Source organism: Ceratotherium simum, chromosome 2 (genome assembly GCF_057802395.1).
Source record: "Ceratotherium simum simum isolate JZ-2026a chromosome 2, ASM5780239v1, whole genome shotgun sequence".
NCBI classification, from domain to species: Eukaryota; Metazoa; Chordata; class Mammalia; order Perissodactyla; family Rhinocerotidae; genus Ceratotherium; species Ceratotherium simum.
In genome coordinates, this window is record NC_141901.1 from 30,413,697 (window position 1) to 30,433,210 (window position 19,514).

General features: G+C 40.8%; 1 protein-coding gene across 1 annotated transcript in view; it reads right to left on the bottom strand.

Annotated features, from left to right (window-relative positions):
- The window catches only part of UCK2 (uridine-cytidine kinase 2), a 76,253-nt gene that overhangs the window by 21,312 nt on the left and 35,427 nt on the right, over positions 1-19,514 (bottom strand). The gene's annotated exons all lie outside the window — the stretch shown is intronic.

Here is a 19,514-nt window from a genome sequence, read left to right on the forward strand (position 1 = left end):
GCACTGCTTGTCAGGCCATGCTGAGGCGGTGTCTCACATACAGCAACTAGAAGGATGTGCAACTATGACATACAACTATCTACTGGGGCTTTGGGGAGAAAAAGGGAAAAAAAGGAGGAGGATTGGCAATAGATGTTGGCTCAGGGCGGGTCTTCCTCACAAAAAAAAACTAAAAATTAAAAAAATAAATAAAAACACAGGCACTCAAAAGCATGAGATAGTGAAGGATTGTCGTTACCAAATAACTCATTTCTTTTTTTTTTCACTTGATACAAAGATTAGTTAAAAAGAAGAATGTCTACATTACAAAACCTCTAGAAGCTATAACCCAAGCCTCCTTTATGGAACTGGTTGACCTAATTACAAGTGATGAAAAAATTAGCATAGTTAGAGGTTACTCGGGCTCAGTCTTAGGAGCCTTAGTATAAAACTTATTTTACCAACTGACTTTAACAGCAAAAACCAGGAAACTTTTAAAAGTTACAATTCTTAGAAACCCATGTATTTGATTTGTCCAAGCATAAGGAAGACTGGCCATTCCTGTCGCATTAGTCAATGCAAATTAAACTATTTTGCACAATATGTTCTGTTGTACAAGTTGTGACACACAATCAAATAAGGATCTTTGGAGGAACAATATTTTGACTCAGTTGTTGATTATTTGAAAACTATTTTCTTTTATGACATTTTTTGCATATTAACAGAGAAAAGCATTTAAAACTACTTAGGATTTTTGAAACAGCAGATATGTCACCAAAAGAAAAAATCATAGGAAGATGAAACTCATGGCTTAAACTAGATTCAAAAATGAAAGTAATACAACAGAATCAAGGGCTCTATACAATTACAGTCATGCACCACATAATGACTGTTCGGTCAATGACAATGATCCCATAAGATTAGTACCATACAGCCTAGGTATGTAGTAGGCTATACCATCTAGGTCTGTGTAAGTACACTCTATGGTGTTCGCACAACAACGAAATCTCCTAACAACACATTTCTCAGAACGATAGTATCCTCAATGTTAAGCAACACACGAGTGTATAAACTATACGTTTTTAAAGAAGTGTAGGCCCATAATTTCCTTTTCTTAATTTCTATCTACTTCTTATATCCTAAGGGTATAGAAGGGTAAAGTTTATACCTATAGCCTTTACCAGTAGATAGAATTTTTTCTAGAAGTCCAAAGAACAAAAATGAAAAGAGGGATTCATGGAGCCAGATATATAAAATGTATCTGGTTATTCAAATCATGGAATTTTTTATTTATAGTTAAAACCTACTAAATGTTTTTTTTTTATTATGAATAGTAATCCCACCACTGCCCCCAAAAAAAGCATATAAAGAGGTTGTACTACTTAATTTTGCATTAAATAATCATTTTCCTTAACCCAGGCACAACTGAGGACAGAACCTGTACAATGGCCAATAAAATTGGGTTAATGAGCAGACAATAGGTGCAATTCTAGAAAGTTAGTGCTTATCACAACTCTCTTTATCAAGGGTAAAGTCAGGTTGTCTTGTTGGTCCACAGCTGCCATGTCTCGGTCCCATGTTTTCAAGGACCTGGTTGGTGATTCTTCTTTCCACAGACACAGCATCCCCAAATACTAACATCTTCACTGATTATTTATCAGGTGTCAGGTCCTAGGCCAAGTGCTCCATTAAAGCCACCCTTAGAAGTCACAAGAGCTATCCTTTACAGATGTGGAAACCGAATTACACGACACGCCTACAATCATACAATCCTGGTTCCTTTTTTCCTCAACCTAAAGGCAGTAAGAAGTTCCGAGATAGAAGAAACCCTTTATCACTCAGGAAACAAACTTCGCTGCGTGAACAAGCAAAGAAACACTTGCCTCTAGTGTTATTGATCTAATATTTTCTTCTTCCCGAAACTTGTTAAAAATGGGCCCCCCCAAAAATCGAGATAACTGTTGAATCAGGACAACAGGTACATGGGAGTTCATTATACTATTCTCTCTACTGGTGTGTAGGTTTGAATTTTCACACAATCAGGAGGAAGGAGCCCTACAGAGGCTTCACGCTGCCGTGAGTGAATGGTTTTTTTTCTTACTTAATGCCCTCCTTTTATGTCTCCTTCACTTTAATTTCCCTTTTCCCTAATCCTGCACTCTTTAAAAGGATGAAATGGAGCTGTATAGTGTGTTGTTCCCTTACGAAAGGAAATAATTCATTAATGATGAGGGTTCAACAAGGCAGGCAATCATGAGGTTATAGAATACGAAAAATGGGAGAGGGTGAGATTGCTATGGTGGGCTAAGACTTAAAAAAACTATGGTCACAAAAAGACAAATACTGTATGATCCCACTTATGTGAGGTTCCTAGAGTAGTCAAATTCATAGAAACAAAGTCAAATGGAGGTTGCCAGGGGCTGGAAGGAGGAGGAAATGGGGAATTGTTTAATGGATGTAGTCTCAGTTTTACATGAGGAAAAAGTTCGGAGATTTGTTGCCCAAAAGTGTGGATATACTTAACACTACTGAAATGTACACTTAAATATCATTAAGATTGTAAATTTTATGTTATGTATATTTTACCACAATTAAAAATAATAATTATTATTATTATAAGAATCCACGTGTAATGGGCAATTTCTTCCTATGTGCTAGGTACTGGGCTCAACATTTTTAAATTATCTCATTAATACATTACAACCATATATGATGGAAATTATTAATATACCCACTCTACTGATGGTGAAGACTGAGGTGAAAAGAGGTTAAATGACTTGCCCAAGGCAAGCGGCGGTGAAGCCAGGATTCCAACTTGAGCGGTCCAACTCCATCCTGAGCCCACCCTCTTACTAGAGGCACCTCAAAGGCAAACTGATACTGTCCACTGGAGCTGGGGCTAGGCTTAATTATGCATAATGTCTCCATATTCAGTGCGATGCATCCAGAATATATTCAGTCCCTGCCACTTCTAGGACATTATTTTAAAGTGGGGTCGGGGGGATCAACCAGCTAGGACTGTGGATTGCTGTCTGCATACAAAGTTAAGACCAGGTCAATATGAGGTTATCTTTAGGAAAAGAGAAAAAAAAAATCATATAGAAGAATCAGTGAAGGTGATTTACAATTTCTTCACTTGTATGGCATTTTGAAGACATTGTGCTCATTTAATTCCATTACAACAGGATGTTACTGTTTTATCTTTTTTTTTTCTAATGAGGAAACTGAAGCTTGGAGAATCAATCAAGTTAAACGACTTGCTCAAGGTCACAGAGCTGCATCTCAAACCACAGATCTTCTAGCTCCAAATACACAACTCTCTTCTCTATTCCAGAACTGAAGAGGCTTTGGCATGGGCCCCAATATTCGCCATAAGGTTACTCCACTTCTAGAGAACAATGATGGGGGAAGGGAGACATGGAGGGAATTGGTTAGAAATATAATACTGTTTTGTCCCACTGCATCATTCAAGTCAACATTTATGTTAAACTTCATTGAATTTCATATAACTAAAGGCAGGCAAGTGATTTGTATATTCAAAAGAAGCTCAAAGTATGTACACATATACACATATGTTGGAGGTATCTGGAACCTAAATTTGGATTATGTTCACAAGAATCCAGCTGTTAGGAGCCAGTAATTATGGCCCAGAGAATTCTCTGAAGAAAAACCTGTAGGACTAAATCTCATAAGCATCTACAAGTGATGGGGAGCAACTCACATGATTTTAAGATTCCTTCCAGCACTGCAATTCTGTGAACAGGCCAACATTCAACTTCACAATCAGGCCAGTCCACCAGATGTGCTAAACAATGTGCCAGACTCCTTCCTTTCTCAGAGTCACTTCCCATCCGGGAAGTCCCCAGGAGCAGTCAATAGCTACTCAATGGGCCCTTCCAGCTCGCAGGGCAGCTGTTGAGTCTGCACTGGTACCTATATTGCTACAGGATGTATATTTCTCTAAAACGATTCTCACATAGGAGGTGGCTCAGACAGCCTAGACATCATCTTAGTGTGCTATTTCTAGTGTGTGTGTCTTCCAGGATCTAATCTTTAAGATCTCTCATCCACTTCCAGTATTGCCGAATGGGTAAAACAAACAAAACAAACAGGGCAATTGAGCTCTGATAGCCTCTTTGTTAAGAACCTTCCACCCCAACACCTACCTGCTAAGAACCTGGACGGAGCTTGAACCAGACAGCTCAGAGTAGCTTCAGGCTGGGTGTGTCCCCAGGGGAACGGGCGGGTATTCTCATGGGCAACCCTACAGAAGAGTATAGGCTAAGGGCCATGCTGCCCACAATTTCAGAATCCCATCTAGTCGTCCGTCCCACTCTGAGAGCTGCTTCAGAATCAGAGGGAGGGCTGTTCAGATGGAGGAAACCTAGCAACCGCACAGCCCAGGGCTTACAAGCGCCAGAGAGCTCCAGGTGAGGCACATCAATTCATCACTTCCTCCCCGCCCTTCAGAATGGGTGGTGGACATCCATTAACACCTGCCCTGAACTCACCACCCAGCAGCTCACAGTGCCAGAAGGCCAGACAGCCTCTTCAGGCAGGAAGACCCCATCCAGCTTCTTCACTCTGGGACTGTGCACAAGTCACCTCAATTACTCTTGACAGTGGCTTTCCCCGTCACTATCATTAAGTAAGAAACACACCACTAACTTATATGGGGTCCAGCACGGCCCCCAGACGTTACGTCACTCCTTTGGGGGCAGGGGTTGCTCTCCCCCAGCTCAGAAGCTCTAATTTACAGGCATGAGAAAACCAAAGCACCAGCAATTTGCTCTGGGTGAGAGAGAACAAAGCTCAAACCTGCTGACTCCCCTCCTGATCAAATCAACTGTGTGGCAGCCAATACGAAGGTGTCACTCAATGCTTCCCTGGGAATGTCTCTAAGGCCATCCAGTCTTGAGGACATGGATGACCCCAGAACCCAAGCATTGCTCAATTACAATACAATTACCACCATCACACACACACCCACAAACAAATAAGATCTAAGTCAGACACTGCATTGCTATGTAATAAAAGTGTCTTAGATGCCAAAAAGCAGCCACAGGTTAATCTAATAACCTAAGAGCTCCTAGAGCACGGGGACCAGTTGTGACTCAGCTTTTATTCCCAGGGCCTGGCAGGACTCAGCACCTGGGAGGCTCACTCAAATGTGTGTTAAATGGATTACCACAGGAAATGTCTGAATTCACCCAGCAGTCTTCTTTTTCCTTCAGACCTGAAATTTCAAAATTATAGTTTGCCCTGCTCATCCTTAGCATCAGCCTTGATTCCATGCTAAAGTACATAACATATTCAGGCAGAGACAGCTAGTTGTATACCTAAATCTCAGACCCTGAGTTTTAGGAGAGAACATGACTACATTTCACAGCCTCCCCTGCAGCTCATTGTGACTGTCCTAAGTTCTGGCCAATTAGATAAGCAGAAGTGTGAAGTGGCAGCTTCCTATAAAGATCCCTTTTTGACTATCTTCTTCCTCTTGGCTGGAACGAAGACTTGATGGATGGAGCTCAAGCAGCCACTTTGCAGCATCAATATCATGCTAATTAAGGGTAGTGGAACAACTAAATAAAGGAGCCACAGACTCTAACGATCATAGAACTGAGACAGGAATAAGAGTGAGGTAAATTATCTTGTTTAAATCTCATTGTTTGGGCTGACCCCGTGGCTTAGCAGTTAAGTACGCACGCTCCGCTACTGGCGGCCCGGGTTCGGATCCTGGGCATGCACCGACACACTGCTTCTCTGGCCATGCTGAGGCCACGTCCCACATACTGCAACTAGAAGGATGTGCAGCTATGACATAAAACTATCTACTGGGGCTTTGGGGGAAAAAAAGGAGGAGGATTGGCAATAGACATTAGCTCAGACCCAGTCTTCCTCAGCAAAAAGAGGAGGATTAGCATGGATGTTAGCTCAGGGCTGATCTTACAAAAATAAATAAATAAACCTCATTGTTTGAGGTTTTCTGTCACTTTCAACTAAAATGATCCTAATACTGACGTCAACACCCACATACCCAGTGTACCTTAGTGTAAATGTTCTCTTGAAAGCTAGGGTAATCCTCATGTCCTGGACCAAGAAGCGACCTTATGCATCACAGGTGCCACAAGCATCTCATCAGCCAAGTTACTTCCACATGAGTTTTAAAAGGTGAGGTGAGGAGCATTTGCCTGGACCAATATCCCCAGACAACTGGGCACCTCTCTGCCACCTTCCAGCCTCTCTCTATGTATTTGCCCTGATGTGTCAGCACAAGATTAAACATCCTCCCCATCTTTCAGCACCTTGCTTGTGCTGTAGGCCAAGCTTTCCATAGAGGAAGCAGTCCCTAGGAGGGGGAAACCCAGAAGATTATAATTAGTACTAGATACAAAATTCCCCACAATAGATGCTCTCAGTTTTAACTCCTGATCCATATGCTGGTGCTGCCAATGTGTTCCAGCCTAGAAAAACCCAGATGTTAGACTGCAGCTGAGAAAAATTCTGGTTGATCAACAGTCACCAACAGAAACATGTTGCCAGGACTTTTCGGTGAGTTGTCAACCTCGTTAAACTCTATTCCTAGGAAAGCCATTTTAAAAATTCACTTCTGGGTTTGTAAAATTACATGTTTGGCTCTGCCCTCTTGAGAGTCATGAGCATACTGAGAAACCCCCTCAAAGAGCACTTACTCATGAAATTAAACAGGTTTAGAGTCAACTAACTGAGGGATCATGAACAATGATCCACACAGAACATACTCGATGCCAGGAACTGTTCTAAGACGTTACATATCCTATGTTATTTAATCCTCAAACCAACTCTATGAGGTGGGTGCTCTTGTTACGCCCATTTTACATAGCAGGAAATGGAGGCACAGAGAAGTAAGCTAAGTGACTTGGCCCAAGATCATACATTGAGAAGGCAGCTGAGCTAGTCTTCAAACAGGCAGGCTGGCTTCAGGACGCACGCTCTTAACAATCACACACACTGCCTTGCCTTGCCACACCATCAGAAGGGGATGAAAACCTCTTCTCTTTCCAAGAGCCACAACCACGCTACAAACACAGGCATAGTGCCAACCACAAACATCCAGGAGCTTCCAGGAGCAGAACATTCTCAGCAGGGCTCTGCAAGTTCCTCCCTGCGGGCTCTGGAGAGCAAAGGCTTGTTGGGCTTCCTGAGAAGTTAATTTTCTGATAAATATTTTACTAGGAAAAGAGCATGACAAGTCACTTCTGATCCCCTACAATTCGTTCTTTGGTAGAAAACGGTATCTAAGGACATGCTAAAGGGGGCTGGGACTGATGTTCTGGGAAACAGGCGAACCCACGCAGGCGTTCGGGGGCAGAAATGAGCAAACTTGAAAACCTCTCGCCACATTCGAGCAGATGCACTCTTGCTGGCTGGTGTGTTGTGACATGGCGCCACCCTTTTAGAAAGCAGTACAGAGTAAGAATCATAAAAACATTGCTACCCTTTTACCAAGTAACAGACTTACAACGAGATCAATGAAGGTTACAGGAATGTGAGTAAATGTGTAAGCGGAAAAGATAGAACAGACACCGGCACGTACACCATGACTAAAATCATGTAAAAGATATGAGTCAACACGAGGGGGGAATCAGGACAGCAAATTGGTCAAAAATGAAAATTGCTGTATTTCTTCTACATCATCTTAAAAAAAAGGGGAGGTGGGGGAGAGTGCCCATACTCCTCACGTGAAGCCAAGTTCTAGTCTCACCCTCAGCCTTGTTAGCAGCTGCCACCAAACAAAGGCAAAATGTCAGGCAAGACAGGCCTGTGCCTGGACTCAGTGGCAATAAAGGCCTCACAACAGGATTAAAATTATTCAGGATAAAACAATGACTGATTTCAGTCTCCTCTTGCTGATTCTGAGCCTGAATATGGAATTTGTGGATACTTCTTTGTATTCCCTACAGGACAAACATAAAAAGGTACCACACACACCCCCACCCCAAAAACCTGAACGCATCTCCGCTTATTGCTAGCTTTGATGAATTTGCTGCTCATGAAGCCCTCTCTGAAAGGTGGAAGCAAAGAGGAGCCTGCTGGAGAGTCGATTCTTACAGCCTCGTGGGTGCAAGTGAGGTTGGGTCTATTTCCTTCCCCTTTTTCTTGAGGGTTAGGAGGCAAGCTAAGACCCAGCAAACTGAGCCCCTTATCCTAGGAAAAGACGAGGACATCTTTGGACGAGGCATACCAAAACCCACCCACTTGCTACAGTCTGGCTTACTGAGCAAGGATAATGTGCCTGTTACAGGAACTGTGGCCCAGGACGCCAAGTCCTTCTCGGGGAGAGACACAAAAAGCAAGTTGACTTCCCCTCTGTTTTTAAAAAATGAATGGATAAAGGAGAGCACAATGTGCCAGTTGGATCCTCTGCTGAATCTTTTCCAATCGAAGGCCACACATGGGTAAACATTTAATGTGGACTTAAGAGAGCACAACAGTGCTTTGTTGTACAAAGTATGTTTGAGTTAACTCTTCCTCTCCAGCAGTCCTTATCCAAACCGTGGAAAACCAGAAGTCAGACTATCTGGTTATCAAAAGATTTTTTTTTTAATTTCCTCTTTAGGTCTCCTCCAGCAGCCACATCTAACTACAGAGCAGCAGGGGGAGGAAACCGAAAGCATGCGTCAGTCCCCCAATTCCCTTCCTTTTTGAAAGTCTCATTTACTGTCTTTGAAAACTCAATTTACTAATTATTCCTCATAGCATTTGAAGAAAGGGTTCAAATCCTCTATCAGCAGACTCAATTCCCTTGAGCTGCTCCTTCTAGATTTTGACAGATTCACCATTCATCACCACCTCCTAAGCCTCCAAACTCCTCTGGAAATCAAAAAATAAATAAAAGGACTCCCAAAGCTACACAGACCATGTTACTCTATAAAGGATGATGAGTTTACCACATTGAAAGTCATCATAAAATTTTAGGGCTAATCTACTGTTGGCAAATAAAAGGAGTTAAAGGAAATATCCTTTGAAGAGAATGATTTTCTTTTAGTAATTTGTGAAACTGAAGCAACTATCATTAAATACAAGCCAAACTTTTGGTTTAGACCCACACGAATATGTCCGACTGATTTACAAACGTGCAAATGCAATTCAGTGGAGGAAGGACAGCCCAAAAAAATGAACCTTGACCTAAACCTCATACCTTATATAAAAATTAACTCAAAATGGATCATGGGCTTATCTAAAACATAAAACTATAAAACTTATTAGGGAAAAACATAGGAGAGAGTCTTCAGGATCTAGTGCTTGGCAAAGATTTCCCAGACTTGACACCAAAAGCATGGTCCATAAAAGGGAAAGTTGAGAAAAGGAATTTCATCAAAACTAAAACTTGCTCTGTGAAACGTTCTCTCTTAAGAGGATGAAAAGACAAGCTACAGACTGGGAGGAAATATTTGCAAAGCACATATTCAACAAAGGACTGCTATCTAGAAATATATATAAGAATTCTCAAAACTCAACAGTGAAAAAACAAACAATCCAGTTAGAACATGGGCAAAAGACATGAAGAGGCATTTCACCCAAGAGGGTATACAGATGCCAAATAAGCACATGGAAAAATGTTCAACATCATTAGCCATTAGGGAAATGTAAATTAAAACCAAGATGGCATGTCACTATACACCTATCAAAATAGCTAAAATAAAAAAACATTAACAACACTAAATGCTGGTGACATTGCGGAGAAAATGGATCACTCATACACTGCTGGTGGAAATGTAAATGGTTCATCTACTCAGGAAAACAATTTGGCACTGTCTTGAAAAACTAAACATACAAATACCATATGATCCTGCAATTGTACTCCTGGGTATTTATCCCAGAGAAATGAAAATCCCAGAGAAATGAAAACATGTTCACACAGACACATGTACACAAATGCTCATAGAAGCTTTGTTCATAATAGACAAAAATTGGAAACCATCCAGATGTTCTTCGATGAGTAAACAGTTAAACTCTGGTGTCTCCATCCCATGGAACACTACTGAGCAATTAAAAGGAACGAACTAGTACCTGTATGAATCGCCAGAGAATTATACTAAGGTTAAAAAAAAAAGCAGGGGCCAGCCCGGTGGTGCAAGCGGTTAAGTGCGCACGCTCCGCTTCGGTGGCCCATGGTTCGCAGGTTTGGATCCCAGGCACGCACCGACGCACCGTTTGGTAAGCCATGCTGTGGTGACATCCCATATAAAGTGGAGGAAGATGGGCACAGATGTTAGCTCAGGGCCACTCTTCCTCACGGAAAAAAAAAAAAGGGAGGCGGGGAGGATTGGCATCGGACGTTAGCTCAGGGCTAGTCCTCCTCACAAAAAAAAAAAGCAATCCTAAAAAGGTACATACTGTGTGATTCCATTTATATAACATTCTAGAAATGACAAAATTACGGTAATGGAGAACAGGTTAGTGGTCGGCAGGGATGAGAGGGGAATGGCTGTGGTGAGAGAAGGCAGAGGTGGCTAATAAAGGGCAACATGAGGGAGGGATCCTGTGGTGATGGGGATGTTCTGTATCTTTCCTTTATTAATGACAATACCCTGGTTGTGTTTTGTAATACATTACCAATGGGGAAACTGAGTAAAGGGTATATGGGATCTCTCTGTATTATTTCTTATAACTGTATGTAAATCTACAATTATCCCAAAAAAGTTTACCTAAAAAAAAAAAGGTAAATTAATGACAATCTATCTTCTGCGATTTGTCTTTTATTTTATACCAGAAATTCAACCTCTCACCTTTCAAAATTCTTTCTTCCTCACAAACCACTGTTAATTACTAATTAATTGGAATGGAGTGAATGTATTTTGCATGTAGGACAGACATGAATGGGGGGGGGGGGCAAAGGAACAGACTGTGACCCTGAAAGAGATATGACTATGTCCCAACTCCAGCAACTTCAGAATGTGATCTTATTTGGAATAAATATCTTTGCAGATGTAACTAAGGTTAAGGATCTCGAGATGAGGGCCGGCCCCGTGGCTTGGCGGTTAAGTGCACGCGCTCCGCTGCTGGCGGCCCGGGTTCAGATCCCGGGGGGCGCACCGACGCACTGCTTCTCTGGCCATGCTGAGGCCGCGTCCCACATACAGCAACTAGAAGGATGTGCAACTATGACATACAACTATCTACTGGGGCTTTGGGGGAAAAAATAAATAAATAAAATTTTTAAAAAAAGGATCTCGAGATGAGATCATCCTAGATTAGAGGGGACTCTAAAGCCAAAGACAAATGTCCTCATAAGAAACAGAAAAGGAGAAAACACCGAGACACGGGGGGAATGTCATGTGAAAATGGAGGTAGAGAGTAGAGTGATGGATCTATAAGCCAAGGAACTTCACCAGAAGCTAAGAAAGAAGCATGGAATGGATTCTCCTTCAGAGCTTCCAGAAGGAACCAATGCTGCCAAACACCGAGATTTTGGATTTCTGGCCTCCAGAACTGTAAGAGAATAAATTTCTGTTGTTTTAAGCCAGCAAGTTTGTGGTAATTTGCTATTGCAGCCCTAGCAAACTAATAAACCCGTCATTTTTTAACGGGTGGGTTCAGTTTCTCTCTTCTTTTTTTAATCACAGAGGATCTGAGCACTTTCCCTCAACTTCTATTTATGTATACTCCTGGACACAGTTTTCTTCTTCTTCCAGAGGATCTATGCCATAAGGATGTATCATTTCATTTTATAATCTTTTCCCACAGAGTTTTTCCTGGTGTTTCTGTTTGCTCTCATAGTACACTATTGCTAGCAAGCATTATTGGAGTGTCTAAGCATCCAATGTCCTGGTTAATAATTATCATATATGCTAAACAGCCTCAATCAATTTTTAAAGGCTTCAACTATACTTAAAAGTAAAAGTACACTGAGCACTGGACTTAATCTAATGTTTCCTTGGTAACCCAGAAGCTGCTTCTAGATCCAGCAACGTGCTTCAGGGTCTTCAAGATGAGTAGCAATTATTAGGCTGCAGATGTGTAAAAGTGCCCTTCAAGAGAGCTTTTGTGCTTTGATAGAAATGCCCAACAAACCTCTGGGCAAGATAGATTAAAAAAAAAAAAAAGGCACGATGGATGAAAATTACACACTTATCACAAAGTTCTAAACGGTAAAAAATGGGTCCTTCAGAATCAGGCTGGGCACACAGGACCTGGCTTCATTCCTGACTACCACACTCACACCTTATATCTCAGGCCACTCAACCTCTCAGACCATTACCGTCCCTGTTGCAGACTGTGAGGAATGATACCCACTCTACAAATGGGCTCTAAGTGTTCATGGGCTAATATACATAAGACGGTGCCTAACACAAAGTACATGTTCAATAAAAATTATTCCCTCCTCTAAGCGCCCTCAAATTTTCATTTATACAAAGATTTCCTGGAAACAATCTATTGGGAAGCTTTTGATTTTGTAACTCAGTTGAAGACTTCATCATGATTCACGCCCATTTGTTTTATTTTCTTCACATCTACAAAACTCTACAAAAAAACTGCATCTCTGTCTCGCTTAGAATTCTGTAATCTGTCCCGGCTTCATTGTTAAATCTCAGTGATCTTAAAACCTGAGCTGAAATTCTGGGTTTCTTTTTTCATAGTTCTTACTTTGGTTTTTCTATTTACTTCTCTCTATTACCCTTTTCAAGGTAGTTAACTTTTTGACTGGCAATACCTCCAACATGGTACAAAATAGCAAAGAGTACAAGTCCATCCTATATCCCAACCACCTTTCTGACTACTTCTTGGCAGCCCCTGTTTTCAGTTTCATGCACATCCTTTCAGAGATGGTCGGTCACTGCATATAAAAACATGAGTGTGTGTAAACTTTTCATAATGCTGTCTATACTTTCATTCACTTACAAATTTTGAAGATTATCCCATCAGTACATTTAAAATCACTTCCTTTTTAAGGGCTTCATAGTATTCCATTGTACGAAGGAATAGCAGCTAATCCTCCACTGATAGACTTTTAAATTGTGCTCAACTTTTGCTAAAACAATGTATGGGCATATATATATCTCTGTAGAATAAATTTCTAGTAGTAGATTTGCTAGGGCAAAGAATCTTTTTTTGTTTTTTTTTTAATTTCCATGCATAAGACCAGATAGCCCCAATTATCAATAATTTACAGGGCCCGCCCCGTGGCGTAGCAGTTAAGTGCGCGCGCTCTGCTGCTGGCGCATCCCAGGCATGCGCTGAGGCACCGCTTGTCAGGCCATGCTGTGGTGGCATCCCATATAAAGTAGAGGAAGATGGGCACAGATGTTAGCCCAGGGCCAGTCTTCCTCAGCAAAAAGAGGAGGATTTGCAGATGTTAGCTCAGGGCTGATCTTCCTCACAAAAAAAATAATAATAATAATTTACATACACCTATTTCCTCATTATATCTAACTTAATGCTATCTGTCTAATTTACTTTTCTATTTTACGTGAAGAAAACATCTTTTATATGCCTAAAAGCCTGTTTTTCTTTTTCTGACACCAGTCTGTTGATATCATATCCTCACTTCTCGGTTGAGTTAAAGGTCTTTTCTTATTGATTTATAAAAGCTCTTTCTATATTAAGAAAACTAGCCATTTCTCATTTGTATCACAAATATTCTTTCCAGCTATCTTTTTACTTTAAAGTGATGTTTCCTGAAGAAAATTTTTATTTATATAAATTGATAATTTTATAATTTTTTATTATGTTATATTTAGAAAGGACTTCCTCACACAGAAATTTTATAACAAATTCCCCTAAGTCTTCTTCTCAGTGACCCTCTCACTCTTTCTTTGCCTTCATCTCCCAAGATCCCAATCAGATCAAAGGAGAGCCACAAGAGGGCACCAATCCAGCAGCTCTCTGAACCCTGAATCTACAGGCCAGACACTGAGGGAGCAGAGGGCAAACAACTGAAAGGAAATGAGATCTAACAGAGTGGCTTGTATGGAACTTCCTGTGCACATACAAAGAGTTACAGAAAACCTGCAGCTGTGTCCCTCTGGAATTCATCCGGAAAGAGGCACAGGATCAGCTTTCAACCTTTTGGCCCACAGCTGCACACGTGCTAAGGGATCTGGCTTGTGGTACCACTTTAAGAGCAGAAATCTGTAGCAAGTTTGGAAGACATCATTGGCAAGATAAAGGCCATTGGTAAAGTCAACTTTCTTTAAAACACAAGGTATATTTTCCCACCCCATGCAGAGTATTCTCTTAAGACCGTGAAATCCTGTTTCTCCCTACCATGACAAATTGCTAAAATAAGCGCGCGCACGCACACACACACACACACACACCAAAAAACACCACAAACCAAAGACTAATGGGGAATTTCAGTCCAAATAAGCCTTCAATTAATAATACATATATAACTGAAGATAGGAAATTAAGAGGCACATTAAATATCATGTGTTTCTAATCTTACCATGATAATTTCCTTCTCCTTCCCCCCATCTCACTTGAAATGGCTTCTGCAGATTTCTAGGAAATAGTACGTAGAAAGTTCCCTCAGGGAAGCTTCCAGTGTGCTGTCTGTCCATAATGAAGTGAGAGGCTTGAATCTCTTCCTCCCACATCATTCAAACAGAACCCTGTTGCCAGAGACTGCAGCTCAATAACTCCCGTGAGTAGCAGCTAAGCATCTTCTTTCATACATTAAATTTATCTTCTCACAAATTGTACTGGGAACACTAGAGATATCCACATGCAAAAAGAATGAAGCTGGAACCTTACCTTACACAATATACAAAAATTAACCCGAAATGGATCAAAGGCCTAAATGTAAGAGCTGAAACTATACAACTCTTAGAAGAAAACACAGGAGGAAAACATCACAACATTAGATTTGGCAACGACGTCTTGGATATGATATTAAAAGCACAGGCAACAAAAGAAAAAATAAACAAGATGGACTCCACCAAAATTAAAAACTTTTGTGCATCATATTACACTATTAGAGGCCAGCCCCATAGCATAGTGGTTAAGTTCAGCACGCTCAGCTTTGGCAGCCTGGGTTCGGATCCCAGGCAGGGACCTATACCACTCATCAGCCATGCTGTGGCGGTGACCCACATACAAAGTAGAGGAAAATTGGCACAGATGTTAGCTCAGGGCAAATCTGCCTCAAGCAAAACAGAGGAAGATTGGCAACAGATGTTAGCTCAGGGCAAATGTTCCTCAACCAAAAAAAAAAAAAAGTGATTATTTTTAAAGGAAAAAAAAAGTACACTATCAACAGAGTAAAAAAAGCAACCTAAGGAATGGGAGAAAATATTTGCAAATCACATATCTGATAAGAGACTGGTATGCAGATACACAAAGAATTCCTACAACTCAACAACAACAACAAAAACCTGATTTAAAAAATGGGCAAAAGACTTGGACAGACATTTCTCCAAAGATATATAAATGGCCAATAAGTATATGAAAAGATGCTCGACATCACTAATCATTAGGGAAATGCAACTCAAAACCACAAGGAGATACCTCTTCACACGCATTAGTATGGCTATTATCAGAAGAAAAAAACCCACAGAAAATAATAAGGGTTAGCGAGGACATGGAGAAATTGGAACCCTGTGCACTGTTGGTGAGAACGTAAAATGGTGCAGCCACTAAGGAAACCGTATGGCGATTCCTAAAAAATTAAATCGAATTACCATATGATCCAGCAATTCCACTTCTAGGTATATACCCAAAAGAATTGAAAGCAGGAACGATATTTGTACACCCCTGTTGACAGCAGTATTATTCACAATAGCAAAAAGATGGAAGCAACCCAAGTGCCTCAAGATAAGTGGATATACAAAACATGGTATATACACACAATGGAATCTCTATTCACCCTTAAAAAGGAAGTTGTGACACACCCTACAACATAAATGTGCTTGAGATAACTCCTCAAGGAATTAAGCCAAAGGAAATAAGGCAATCACTAAAGAATAAATACTGTACAATTCCACTTATATGAGGTTCCTGGAATAGTCAAATTCATAGAGATAGAAAGTAGAATGGTGGTTACCGGGGGGGTGGAGCAGACGGAACGAGGGGTTCTTGTTCCATGAGTGCAGAGTTTACGTCGGAGAAAATGAAAAAGTTCTGGAGATGAATGGTGATGATATATGTACAACAATGTGAGTGTACTTAATGGTACAGACTGGTCACTTAAAAACGGTTCATGGGCTGGCCCCGTGGCTTAGCGGTTAAGTGCCCGCGCTCCGCTGCTGGCGGCCCGGGGTTGGGATCCTGGGTGTGCACCGACGCACCGCTTCTCTGGCCATGCTGAGGCGGTGTCCCACATACAGCAACTAGAAGGCTGTGCAGCTATGACATACAACTATCTACTGGGGCTTTGGGGGAAAAATAAATAAATAAATAAATAAATAAAATCTTTAAAAAAAAAAAATGGTTCAAATGGTAAGTTTTATGTTATGTATATTTTACCACAATAAAAAAGTTATCTATATTACTACTTTCCTCTCCACCACTAAACTACGTAAATCAAGGGCAAGGACCTTATCTCATTAATCTTTGTACACCTATCCCAGTGCCAAGCTCTCAATAAAAGCATACTGAACCTAAGGCACATTTCTCCGATAGAGTCTCTAAAACCAAGATGTCCTTCCTCCAGGTTCAGGTTCAGACTGCTGAGAAGTAGCACCCAAAACCATGAAGGGGGCAGGGAGACCTTGTTATATAACCATTTTCTCAGTTATAGCAATCAATTCCCTCACTAACAAATACTTAATTAAAAAAATCAATAGCTTGCATTACTAGTTACCAACTTCAAGCCAAGCTCTTCAGAGGTGCTTTCTTCCTGGTACAGGCTACAAGCACAGCATAGACTTCAATGTCCCAGAGTTAACTCCTCTTCCAGGAAGACTCACAAGATAGCTCTTTGAAAGTACCTTTGCTCCCTGCTCCTCCTTTTCCTTCTCCCGCTACTCCCTATACTGGCCAACTGCTTAGTTTTCAGCAGCTGTTGCTCAGTTTCCAGCTGCACACCAAATAACTGTTTAAAAAGCCCAGGTTTGTGAAGGAGAGTTAGATTTTGGTGCTAAGTAGATGGAGAGTATTAGACTTGATCTCACGCCTTTAAAGAATCAAGAATCTTGACATGGGTTCTGTCACACCTGATGGGAGGCAAGGCTGGTTAAGTGAGTGTTCTGTAATTAGTTATCATGGACATGGTTATCCTAGTTAACCACCTTCCTCCCTTTTCCAAGCTTTCTCACAGAGTCCTTGGCTATGATCAAGGGTGTACTCATTTCAGATCTCCTTGACTGTCTTCTCACAGTAGATACTTTGTTTGAAGAGCTTCCTACTGAAATGGAATGGAGAGGCAGTGGCTCACTTTTTTGTGCAGGCAAGAGGTTAAAAAAGACAATATAATATAGGTCTATCTTTTTACATGAAAAACATAAGATATATATAAATAGGGCTGAGGGGGAAAAAAACACCAATTGACCCTCTCCCCACCAAAAAAAAAAGCAAGAGCAAAAAATGCTAGGAACAACAACAGTTTTTCTAGTTTTTTCTGCTGTGGCTCTCACTGCTGCCCTTGCCCTGCCTGCTGTGGGAGCCTCACTGCATTGCCACCCCAGCAACACACCGCATCTGGGACGTAGCTGTCCTGGGAAACTACTCACAGTGCTGCCAACAGTAAGCACCAAGGATTTTGCCCACCAATTTGGCAAGAGTATGAAAAGTGTTCATCCTTTTAACCAATAATTCGACTTCTAGGAATTTATCCTAAGGAAATAAAGAGAAACAAAAATTTTATGAAGATGTTCATCACTGCAAAAAAAGTTGATGACACCCTACATAGTCAACAATGAGGGAAGTGGGATTTGTTAAGTAAGTTTTGGTACAATGCATACAAAATGTAATACAGCTACCAAGCCATGTTTGCAAAGAGTATTTGATAACATGGGGAAATGTTCAGGGTACATTAAGTTTAAAAAATTAAGATACAAAACTATTTTTAGCCTCAATTTTGTCCAAAACCAAAAATAAGTTCCAAGGATGTATATATATTAAAGTTCAAAGAGAAATATAATAGTTTTAACAATGGTTAGGTCTGGGTGAAGGAAGTAAAAGTCATTTTTTTTCCTCTTTATACTATTCTAATTATTTTTTATATACCAAATGATAAGGCTCAAGCAGATAAGAGGTCCAACCCAGAACCCCATACACGAGATGCTAATACCCACAAAAATAATAAAACATTTGTTTCTCAAATGTTTTTTTTTTTTTTAAAAATCAGTCTATTTACAGTCCTTAAAAATGACTGCTAAGAGGAAAAGCTGTGCACTCTGGTGAGGTTTAAAATCCATTATCATTAGGACAGGTAGTGCTTGGGTGGAGATGGAAAAAATTCTGTGGTTTCCTTTTCTCATTTGGCACCCTGCGCCTGACCACTAGCCAAGAATGCACAAAAACAGGTGGCAGATCCAGGACGCTGATTGTGTGGGGTCACTTACCTGGCTGTTGGAAAAATAAGGCAAGAACTATTAAAGAATAGATGACATGACTTTTTATAACACATGTAAGGTGACTGCCATATTTAACAAATACTTAACATAATTGATACCTACCATATAAGCTTTCTAAGCACATTTCAGAGAACTTAATCTTCATCAAAGACCCAACCAGTTTGCAAACCAGCAATTAGGAAGCACAAATGACCTCTATGACTCCACTACTAATAATCTGCATTTCTAGAACACCCTATTTGAGGTTATTCAGGCTCGATCATACTAAGTCCAAAACCAATTTCGAGCATGCTTTCTTAGCATCTGGTTCCAATGATGACTCCCCTGTAAGCCCTGGCTTAAAAAGAATGTTTCCTTCTTTACACAATGCTTTACAAGTAGTCCCTAACTTACAAACACATTGCCATCCAAAAGTTCACTGGCTGTGCAAAAGTGGGAACACATTTTTCCATACAAATGAGTGGGGATTAGGTTTCCAGCATAGCTTCTAATGTCAGTTTAACCCATACTGCTGATTAAATACTGAAGACCTACTCAATAGAGAAGACAATACTGCAGCCATTCTAAAATTCAAATAAAAAAGAACAACAGTGCAACTGAGTACATGTTGGTGCTTGGGGACATAGAAAGACCTATGTTTCTTCTGAAACGTTTTTCTTCATGCCACTCACAGAAAATGGGCAAAGTGGCTTGTTCTCCAATACAACCTGCCCGCCTCCCTTTGGACTTCTCTACTCCAAACCTCTCTGTTCCACCAATTTCCTGCATCCCCAGAGATGAGTCCTCAGGTGCATAAATCCCTCTTATGGTCAACCTGCAAAGCAGACCTGGGTGCCTGGCACAGAAGACGGCATTGCCCTCTGAATGGACATCCCAATAGGTCTACGTATCTTCTCTGGGGGCCCATAGGTTCACACATAATTACATGTTTCTTTTGTTCCAGATCTGGCTGCGGGCAGCTGAGAACCAGACATTAAGAATTATCTCTAAGTAGCCAAATGGCTATCAAAGGCCCTGATTTAACTAAAGCTTTGC